The 10,835-nt window shown below is 52.0% G+C and overlaps 1 pseudogene; it reads left to right on the top strand.

The window, feature by feature from the left end:
- The first annotated feature begins 5,247 nt into the window (after window positions 1-5,247).
- On the top strand, window positions 5,248-7,566 carry LOC148147924 (uncharacterized; annotated as a pseudogene).
- Window positions 7,567-10,835: the final 3,269 nt, after the last annotated feature.

Below are 10,835 nucleotides of genomic sequence, written 5' to 3'. Positions count from 1 at the left end.
TCTTCCATCATTCCTATGCAATTCCATGCAATTGCAGAAGGTGCAACACTTGCCCCTTTACCTCCTCTGTTCTCACTATATAAGGCCCCAGACACACCTTCTAGGTAGCAGTAATTTACCTGCACTCCATTTAGTCTAGTCCTCTGTATTCGCTGCTCACAATTTGGTCTCTTCTACACTGGGGAGACAGTCTGGGAAACTGCTTTGTGGAACACCTACAATAGATCTGTAAAAATAATCCTGAACTTACAGACACTTGCCTGCAACATACTGTCATATTGCCATGAGAAGAAAGTGAGGACTGCAGATACTTGAGATCAGAGTCGAGAGTGTGGTGCTGGAAAAGCACAGCTGGTCAGGCAGCATCCAAGGAGCAGGAGAATCAACACTTTGACAGGTCAAGAGGGCAGTGCCGAGTTGAAAGGTTAGATCTGGGATAAGATGGGGGGAGGGGAAATGAGGAAACTAGTGAAATCCACATTAATCCTGTCTGTTTGTAGGGTCCTACCTGTCCATTTTCCTTCCCATCTATCCACTCCACCTTCCTCTCCGACCTATCACCGTCACCTCCACTTTCATCTACCTACCGCACTCTCAGCTATCTTCCCCCAGCTCCACCCCCTTCCATTTATCTCTCTACACCCTCTGGCTCACAAGCCTCAATCCTGATGAAGGGCTCATGCCTGAAATGTTGATTCTCCTGCACCTCGGATGCTACCTGACCTGCTGTGCTTTTCCAGCACCACACTGTCATATTGCCATGTCAGCATTTCTGTCCCAGGCCTACTGCAGTACTCCAGTGAGGCTCAACACAAACTAGATGAACAAAACCTCATCTCCTTGGGAACCTTACAGCCTTCAGGACTCAACATCGAGTTTAACAATTTTAGAGCGTGATCACCTCCTTCCACATCTATTGCTTATCCCACACTTCAGATCCTGTCATGACAGGGTTTGTTTTCAGCTCAGCCAACCCATTTTCAACTACTAATAGTCTCTCCATTATCACCCATCAAGCTTCTTTTCTTTCCTGGCTTATTATCAACAATCCCTTTGTCTGCCGAACCTTTTATCTCTAATTCTCTCTCTGGGTTCCCTCTTTACCTCTGTCTCCCCATTTTCTGACATCAGCATAAATACCATCTTTCCTTAGCTTCTATCATTCTGAAGAAGGGATACTGGACTCAAAACATAACTCTGATTTCTCTTCATCAATGGTGCTATACCTGCTTCTCAGCCTTTTGGCTAAGATCAAGTGTCTGTTCTTATCAGAACGGGTGTCAAGTTGAGAGTCATCAGAGCTAGTTGAGATCATCACTGGATCGTGATTGGACGTTGGAGGATCATTTGGTTGTGCTGACTTGCTCTTGGTGGATCTTCATGCTGGCTTCGGCCTAAGGCCTATTCAGGGACCAGCCAATCTAGGAACTATGGCCTCAGCAGCTGCCCACTGACTTGAAGAAGGTGGAGGAGCATACACCTGTCGATCGGACAGTGCTCATAAAGAGGGTGCTGCTTGAGTGCTGTGGATTCCAAGCAGCTTACCTGGTGTCACTACTTACCTGGTAGGGGAGATACCAGGATCAAGAGTGGAGCTTCGAGTCATGAGAGCTAGTGAAGATCATCGCTGGATCGTGATTGGATGTTGGAGGAGCGTTTGGTTGTGCTGACCTGCTCTTGGTCGATCTTTATGCTGGCTTCGGCCTCACGCCAATTCAGGGACCAGCCAACCTCAGAGCAATGACATCTGCAGCCCAGACCAGGGCATTCGCAACACAGTCAGGTGTTGAAGGTGAAGAAGGTGAAGGATCGTACACCGGTCGATCGGAGGGTGTTCGTCAAGAAGGTTCTGCTGGAGTGCTGCGGGTTTGATGCAGCAGATGTGTACTGCCTGCAGGATTTTCCTGGGACAGGCTATTTCAATGTGACCTTCAGGAGTGTGAAGCAGTGTGAGCAGCTCCTGAAGGTCTTCAAGGAGAAGGAACGGGAGCCTCTGTTCTCCATCTTGTTGGCGGTCCCGTTGTGTGTGTTTCCTGCACAGAGGAGTGGGGTGGTTACGATTCATATGTACAACCCCCACGTCCCAGCAGCTGACGTCCTGAACTTCCTGAGAAGGTACGTCCAGGTTGAGGGAGAAAGCACCAATGTGGTCAACCCTTTCGGGATCTGGACCAGCAAACGGCAGGTCAGGATAACTGTCAGGGTCGATGCCAGTGGGAACATCCTCCACCCAACCTCCAGCTTTGCAATCGGAGGGAGCAGAGGGTACATGATGTACGCAGGGCAGCCGAAAGTGTGCCGAACCTGCGGGAGGTCAGGCCACATGGCGGCGGACTGTAAGGTCACCATTTGTCGAAACTGCAAGAAGGAGGGTCACCCACTAAGGAATGCAAAGAAGCCAAGAACTGCAATCTGTGCAGAGGCAGGCCACGTGTACAAAGCCTGCCCAAGACGAGGGACCACCACCTACGCACAGATGGCTGGAGATGGCAATGCGAGCCGTGGACTGCAAAAGGCCAGCAAGGTACCACAAACCATCAGGGAAATGGTGTCTGGGGGCACCCAGAAGAATGGAGCGGAGCAGATGGCAGCCAGTGGGGAGGTGCAGCAGCCAATCCAAGCTCCCACAGGATAGACGGAGGAAATGGAGGAGAAGCAAACCAAGGAGGCAGAGGACTGGACTCTTGTAAAAACCAGCAAGTGGAAACCTGGCCAGTTCCCCAAACCACCCAGCAAAGGGGGAAACGACACCTACATGAGGAGGATACAGCCAGCTCTTCAGATGGTGAGGATGGGCGTAAGGAGGGTCTTCACCAAGAGACAGAGTGCCGCAGGGAGAAAGGAGGGCAGCACCCCCCAAACAGGAAATGACGAACCCTCTGAGGGGGCTGGTAAAGACCACCCCCCCACCCGGTGAGAACCAGGAGGTACCCACTGCCCCACAGTTCCAGGTAACTGGGAGCAGCAATCCTCTGACAGCCCCGCTGCGAACTCTGGTCCCGACCTGAAGACACCAGAGCATGGAAATGCCTGCAGCATGGAGCCGGACAGCTACCTCAGCCCTCAGAGTGTCCAGCAGTTCGTGTTCACCACAGGAATGCAGATACCTACCCCAGAGAGGCTGGACCAACAGAAAATAGACACTGGTAACCTCATAAACTGTTAAAATGGGTATAAAAATTGCCAGTATTAATGTGCGTAGCATTAAATCTGCTACGCAATGTGTCTCTACGCTGGCCTTCCTAGCCAACGTTAAAGCCGATGTCCTGTTTCTGCAGGAGTGTGGGATACCGCACCTCAGCAGCTACAGGAGATGGTCAAGCTCGTGGGCCCATGAACCATCAGTTTGGTTGGGGGGCAACGACAGCCGCGCCTCTGGCCTGGGTATCCTGTTGCAAGGAGGCAACTTCACCATCTCTGAAGTTAAGGAGGTGGTGGGTGGGCTCCTCCTCATCGCTGACGTCATGCACAGAATCGCTCCCCTGAGACTGATTAACATGTACACCCCAACAGGTAAGAGTGAACGGTTGGCCCTCCTGCAGCAGCTTCCACTGTTGCTGGCTACGTCCAGGCCAGTCATTCTGGCTAGAGACTTCAGCTGTATCATTGATACAGATGGACAATCCAGTGGGGGGGACAGTAAACTGGACACCACGTCCAGAGTCCTGATGGAAACGGTCAAAGATGCCAAGCTACACGACGTCTGCAGCACCCCTGCAGATGGATCGCAGCGTAGATACACCTGGTCAAGGGCAGGCAGGTCTATCTGCTCAAGGATAGATTACCTGTTTGTGTCCGAACGTTCTCTGTCAGATCCACTGACATCAAGCCAGTGTTCTTTTCTAACCACTGCCTCCTGCTGGCCGACTGTCACCTACAAGACAAGCAGCGGGCTGGCAAGGGAATGTGGAAGCTGAACACCAAGCTGTTGACCCCGGGAAACATTGAGGAGCTCAAGAGGGACCACGCAGGTTGGAGAACCGTGAAGTCCCTCTTTGAGTTTCCACCGGACTGGTAGGAAACAGTAAAAGGGAACAATAAGAGGTTCTTCATCCTCAAAAGTGTTCAGGAGACGAGAGAGAGGTGGGGAAAACTGTCCCAACTTCAGGAAAGTATGCAGAACCTGCTCCTGCTGCAGACGATGGGGGTCGATGTCACGGAGGACCTCCAGGAGGTGAAGGGCCAGCAAGCCTTGCTCTTTGCCTCGGAGGCATCCAAGATAACCTTCTGGTCCAGGGTCCACTCCGTGGAGCAGGACGAGACGTGCTCACGTTTCTTCTTCCAGAAGGTGCACAAAGAGAGCTCCATGCTCAGCAGCCTGAAGGAAGAAGATGGCTCGGTAACGTCATCTCAGGCTGACGTCATGAGGATCAGCAAATCTTGCTGTGCCAATCTGTATGACGCCAAGTCAACTGACAGCGTGGCATCCCAGTCATTCCAGTCCTCTGTCACAGAGGTCTTAGACGACAGAACAGGGGAGAGGCTGGACCAGCCGCTATCTCTGGATGAACTGACCAAGGCCCTAGAGTCCTTTGGAAAGAATAGAATTCCCGGAATCAATGGCTTACCGGTCGAGCTCTATTCTGCCCTGTGGGACTTGATTGGCCAGGACCTGCTGGAGGTGTATGTCAGTATGCTTCTGGCAGGTACCATGAGTGAATCGATGAGGAAAGGCATCATGACCTTCATCTACAAGCGGAAGGGAGAAGAGGGAGGAAATCAGAAACTGCAGACCAATCTCACTGTTAAATGCAGATTACAAAATCTTGGCAAAGCTCATCGCCAACCGGATCAGGTCTGCTCTGGAATCGGTGATCCACCCTGACCAAACCTGTGCTGTACTGGGCAGGAAGATTGCTGAGAGTCTCGCACTCCTCAGGGATACGATCACCTACATGCAGGACAGGGGTTTGGGCACCTGCCTCATCAGCCTGGACCAGGAGAAAGTTTTTGACGGGATATCACATACGTATATGAGAGATGTTCTCTCCAAAATGGGCTTTGGGGAGGGAATCTGCAATTGGATCAGACAGCTCTACACCAACACTGGTCAGTGCAGTCTCAATGGATGGGTGGGAATCAGATAGCTTCCCAGTCAGATCTGGAGTCAGGCAGGGCTGCCTTCTCTCTCCTGCCTTGTTTGTGTGCTGCATAGAGCCATTTGCCGAGTCCATCAGGAAGGATGCGAGCCTGAGAGGGGTGACTATTCCTGGCAGCGGGGGCCTGCAGGTTAAGACTTCCCTGTACATGGATGATGTCGCCGTTTTCTGCTCGGATACGTTGTCTGTGCACAGACTCTTGTGCATAAGTGACCAGTTCAAACGGGCCATGGGGGCCAAGGTCAACCGAGGCAAGAGCGACACCACGCTCTTCGGGAACTGGGCTGACCAATCCTTCATCCCCTTCACCGTCAGGACTGACCACCTGAAGGTGCTGGGTATTTGGTTCGGAGGGGCTGGGGCGTGCGCCAAGTCTTGGGGGGAAGCGTATCAAGAAAGTGAGGCAGAAACTGGGCAGATGGAAGCTACAGTCGCTCTCCATCGCGGGTAAAAACCTGGTCATCAGATGTGAGGCATTGTCAGTGTTGTTATATGTGGCACATTTCTGGCCTATTCTCAGAACCAGTGCCATCGCAGTCACCCGGGCCATTTTCCATTTTGTATGGAGATCAAAGATGGCCAGGGTCCGAAGGGACTCGATGTACAAAGCTCTGGGCAACAGGGGAAAAAACACACCAAATGCCACCCTCACCCTGATGGACACCTTTGTGTGTAGCTGCATTAAGCTGTGTGTGGATCCCTGGTACGCTAACACAAAGTGTCACTACGTACTGAGGTTCTACCTGTACCCGGTGTTGCGAAGGATGGGCCTGGCCTCATTGCTGTGGAACGCTGCAAGTAGTTGGACCGTTCCATATCACCTGTCCTTCGTAGAAACATTTATGAAGAAAAACACCTTTGACCACAAGTCCATCAGGAAGTGGTCAGCACGTAGTGTCCTTGAGACCCTTCGAGAAAAGGAGAGGGCGGATCCTGTCGAGCGGTTCCCTGGGCAGACTATCAAAGTCATATGGCAGAATGCCTCATCGCCAGAACTTTCCAACAAGCACCAAGACATGGCTTGGCTGGTGGTGAGAAGGGCTCTGCCTGTGAGATCCTTTATGCATGCCTGGACTCTCTGCCGCAACGCACACTGCCTCCGAAGCGGCTGTGGCGGGGATGAAACTGTCACACACCTCCTTCTGGAATGTGCCTACGCAAAGGAAGTCTGGATACGAATGCAGTGGTGCTTGTCGAGGTTCATCCTGAGCAGCTTCGTGACGTGGGACTCCATGCTTTATAGTCTGTTCCCTGGGATGCACACAGAGACGAACATCAACTGTGCCTGGAGGATCATCAACTCGGTCAAAGACGCTCTTTGGTCTGTCCATAACCTGTTGATCTTCCAGCCGAAGGAGCTGACCCCGACTGAGTGTGGATTAGTGGTGCTGGAAGAGCACAGCAGTTCAGGCAGCATCCGACTGAGTGTTGCAGACTGGCAATTCCAAGGTCCAGGACTATGTGTTGAGGGACGCGCTGGAGCGTGGGGCAGCTGCCACCAAGGCGCGGTGGGGAAAGACCCCGTGTAACGTTTGCCTGCCAAAGAACAAGGGGCCCACGCAGTAAGTGGGCTTCACTGACGCCTCAGCTAAATGTATAAACGGTAAACTTACAGACCTGTATATACGAATGATTACTTGATATCTCTATGCAAAGATGTTGACGTATGTATGGCATGACCAATTGTACAGATCATCAAAATATTTTTATGAATAAAGTATATTTTTGAAATTAAAAAAACCTGGTGTCACTACATACTGAGGTTCTACCTGTCCCCGGTGTTGGGAAGGATGGGCCTGGCCTCGCTGCCGCGGAACGCTCCAAGTTGTTGGACCTTTCCGTATCACCTGTCCTTCGTGGAGAAATTTATGAAGTAAAATATCTTTGACCACAAGTCCATCAGGAAATGGTCAGCACGTAGTGTCCTTGAGACTCTTTGGAAAAAGGAGAGGGTGGATCCTGTTGAGCGGTTCCCTGGGCAGACTGTCAAAGTCATTTGGCAGAATGCCTCATCGCCAGAACTTTCCAACAAGCACCAAGACATGGCTTGGCTGGTGGTGAGAAGGGCTCTGCCTGTGAGATCCTTTATGCATGCTGCCCCTGAAGTGGCTGTGGAGGGGACGAGACTGTCACACACCTCCTTCTGGAATGTGTCTATGCAAAGGAAATCTGGAGAGGAATACAGTGGTGCGTCCCGAGCAGCTTCATGACGCAGGACTCCGTGTTCTACGGTCTGTTCACCGGGACGCACACCGAGACGAGCATTAACTGTGTCTGGAGGATTATCAACACGGTCAAAGACGCTCTTTGGTCTGTCCGAAACCTGTTGATCTTCCAACTGAAGGAGTTGACCCTGACTGAGTGTTGCAGACTGGCACATTCCAAGGTCCAGGACTACATGCTGAAGGACGCGCTGAAGCTTGGGGCAGCTGCTGCCAAGGCGCGGTGGGGAAAGACCACCGTGTAAGGACTGCCTGCCGAAGAAGAACAGGGGGCCCACTCAGAAAGTGAGCTTGCTGACGCCTCAGCAAAATACCTGGATCGTCAATGTATAGACTTGTACATATGAATAATCAATTCTGATCTCTGTATTTAAAGAAATTGAATGTATACATATGTATGGCATGACCAAATTATATAGATATCAAAATAATTTTATGAAAAAAGTATATTTTTGAAATAAAAAGTAGATGTGTACTGCCTGCAGGATTTCCCTGGGGCAGGCTATTTCAATGCGACCTACAGGAGTGTGAAGCAGTGCAAGTAGCTCCTTAACATGTTCAAAGACAAGGAAGGGGAGCCTCTGTTCTCCATCCTGTTGGCAGTCCTGTTGTGTGTGCTCCCTGCACAGAGGAGTTGGGTTGTTACAATTCACATGTACAAACCCCACATCCCAGCAGCTGACGTTCTGACCTTGCTGAGAAGACACGTCCTGGTTGAGGGAGAAAGCACTGATGTGGTTGACTCTTTCGGGATCTGGACCGGCAGCGGCAGGGTCCATTCCATTGGGAACATCCTCTACCCACCCTCCAGCTTTGCAATCGGAGGGAGCAGAGGTTACCTGACATACGCAGGGCTGCTGAAAGTCTGCCGCACCTGCGGGAGGTCAGGCCACATGGGCAGCGGACTGTAAGGTGACTATCTGTCGGAACTGTAAGCAGGAGGGTCACCTGACCCGGGAATGCAAAGAGGCCAAGAGCTGTAATCTGTGCGGAGAGGCGGGCCACATGTACAAGGCATGCCCAAGACGAGGGGCCACTACCTACACACAGATGGCCGGAGGTGGCAATGCGAGCCATGGACTGCAAAACACCAGCAAGGTACCACAAACCAGGAGGGGAATGGTGTCTGGTGGCACCCAGAAGGAAGGAAGGACAAGCTGAAGCGGAGCATACGGCAGCCAGCGGGGAGATACAGCAGCCGATCCAAGCTCCTACAGGACAGTTGGAGGCAATGGAGGAGGAGGGAACCATGGAGGCAGAGGAGTGGATTCCTGTAAAAAAAAAAACAGGAGGAGGAAAACCTACCAGGCCCCCAAAACCTCCCAGCAAAGGGGGAAACGGCAGCTGCATGGTAAAGATACACGCAGCTCTTCAGATGCTGAAGTCGCGTGCAAGGAGGGTCATCACCAGAAGAAGAGACAGAGTGCCGTGGGGAGAAAGGAGGGTAACACCCCTCAACCAGGAAATGACGGACCCTCTGAAGTTACCGGTAAAGACCACCCCCCCCACCCGGTGAGAACCAGGGGGCTGTCAGACATAGAACTGGACTGTGCGGACCCTGGTCCCGGCCCGATGACACCAGAGCGGGGAAGTGACTGCAGCGTGGAGCCGGACAGCTACCTCAGCCCTGCAAGGGTCCAGCAGTTCGCATTCACCAGGGGGATGCATTCAGCTATCCCAGAGAGGCAGGTCCAGTGGCAAATGTACACTGGTAACCTCATAAATTGTTAAAATGGTGATAAAGATCACGAATATTAATGTGCATAGCATTATATCTGCTACGCAATGTGTTTCTACGTTGGCCTTCCTAGCCAATGTTAAAGCCGATGTCCTGTTTCTGCAGGAGTGAGGGATACCGCACCTCAGCAGTTACAGGAGATGGTTGAGCTTGTGGGCCCATGGGCCGTCACTTTGGTTGGGGGACAATGATAACCGGTCCTCAGGCCTCGGTATCCAGCTGCGAGGAGGCATCATCAACATCTCCGAGGTTAAGGAGGTGGTGGGCGGGTGCCTCCTCGTCACTGACGTCATATACTGGAATGCACCCCTGAGACTTATTAATGTGTATGCCCCAGTGGGTAAGAGTGAACGGTTGGCTGTCCTGCAGCAGCTTCCACTGTTGCTGGCTATGTCCGGGCAGGTCGTTCTGGCTGGAGACTTCAACTGTACCATTGATGCAGATGGACGATCCGGCGGCGGGGGTGGGGGGGTAAAGTAAACCGGATGTCACGTCCAGATTCCTGATGGAAACAGTCAAAGATGCCAAGCTGCACAACGTCTTCAGCACCCGTGCAGATGGATCGCAGAGTAAATACACCTGGTCATGGGCAGACAGGTCTATCCGCTCAAGGGTAGATTACCTGTTTGTGTCCGAACGTTCTCGGTCAGACCCACTGACATCAAGCCGGTGTTCTTCTCTGACCACTGCCTCCTGCTGGCCGACTGTCACCTACAGCATGAGCAGCGGGCTGATAAGGGAATTTGGAAGCTGAACACAAAGCTGTTGACCCCAGGAAACACTGAGGAGCTCAAGAGGGACTACGTAGGTTGGAGAACTGTGAAGCCCAGCAGACTGGTGGGAAACATTAAAAGGGAACATGAAGAGGTACTTTATCCTCAAAGATGTTCAGGAGGCGAGAGAGAGACAGGAAAAACTGTCCCAACATCAGGAAAGTATGCAGAACCTGCTCCTGCTGCAGATGATGGGGGTCGATGTCACGGAGGACCTCCAGGAGGTGAAGGGCCAGCAAGCCTGCTCTTTGCCTCGGAGGCCTCCAAGATAATCTTCCGGTCCAGGGTCCACTCCGTGGAGCAGGACGAGACGTGCTCACGTTTCTTCTTCCAGAAGGTGTACAAAGAGAACTCCATGCTCAGCAGCCTGAAGGAAGAAGATGGCTCGGTAAAGTCATCTCAGGCTGACATCAGGAGGATCAGCAAATCTTTCCATGCCAGTCTGTATGACATGAAGCCAACTGACAGCGTGGCCTCCAAGTCATTCCTGTCCTCTGTCACGGAGGTCTTAGATGACAGAACAGAGGAGAGGCTGGACCAGCCGCTATCTCTGGATGAGCTGACCAAGGCCTTCGAGTCCTTTGAAAAGAATAAAAATTCCGAAAGCGATGGCTTACCGATCGAGCTCTATTCTGCTCTATGTGACTTGATTGACCAGGACCTGCTGGAGGTGTATGTCAGTATGCTTCTGGCAGGTACCATGAGTGAATCCATGAGGAAAGGCATCAGCACCCTCATCTACAAGCGGAAGGGGGAGAGGGAGGAAATTAGAAATTGGAGACCAATCTCACTATTAAACATAGATTACAAAATCTTGTCAAAAGTCATCGCCAACCGGGTCAGGTCTGCTCTGGGATCGGTGATTCACCCTGACCTAACCTGTGCTGTACTGGGCAGGAAGATCGCTGAGAGTCTCGCACTCCTCAGGGATACGATTGCCTATGTGCAGGACAGAGGGATGGACACTTGCCTCATCAGCCTGGACCAGGAGAAAGCCTTTGAC

Source organism: Chiloscyllium plagiosum, unplaced genomic scaffold (genome assembly GCF_037043375.1).
Source record: "Chiloscyllium plagiosum isolate Xiang-an unplaced genomic scaffold, Cpla_swu_hap1 HiC_scaffold_14, whole genome shotgun sequence".
NCBI lineage: Eukaryota > Metazoa > Chordata > Chondrichthyes > Orectolobiformes > Hemiscylliidae > Chiloscyllium > Chiloscyllium plagiosum.
The sequence above is the reverse complement of the archived record's forward strand: the minus strand, read 5'-3'. Positions and strand labels throughout refer to the sequence as shown.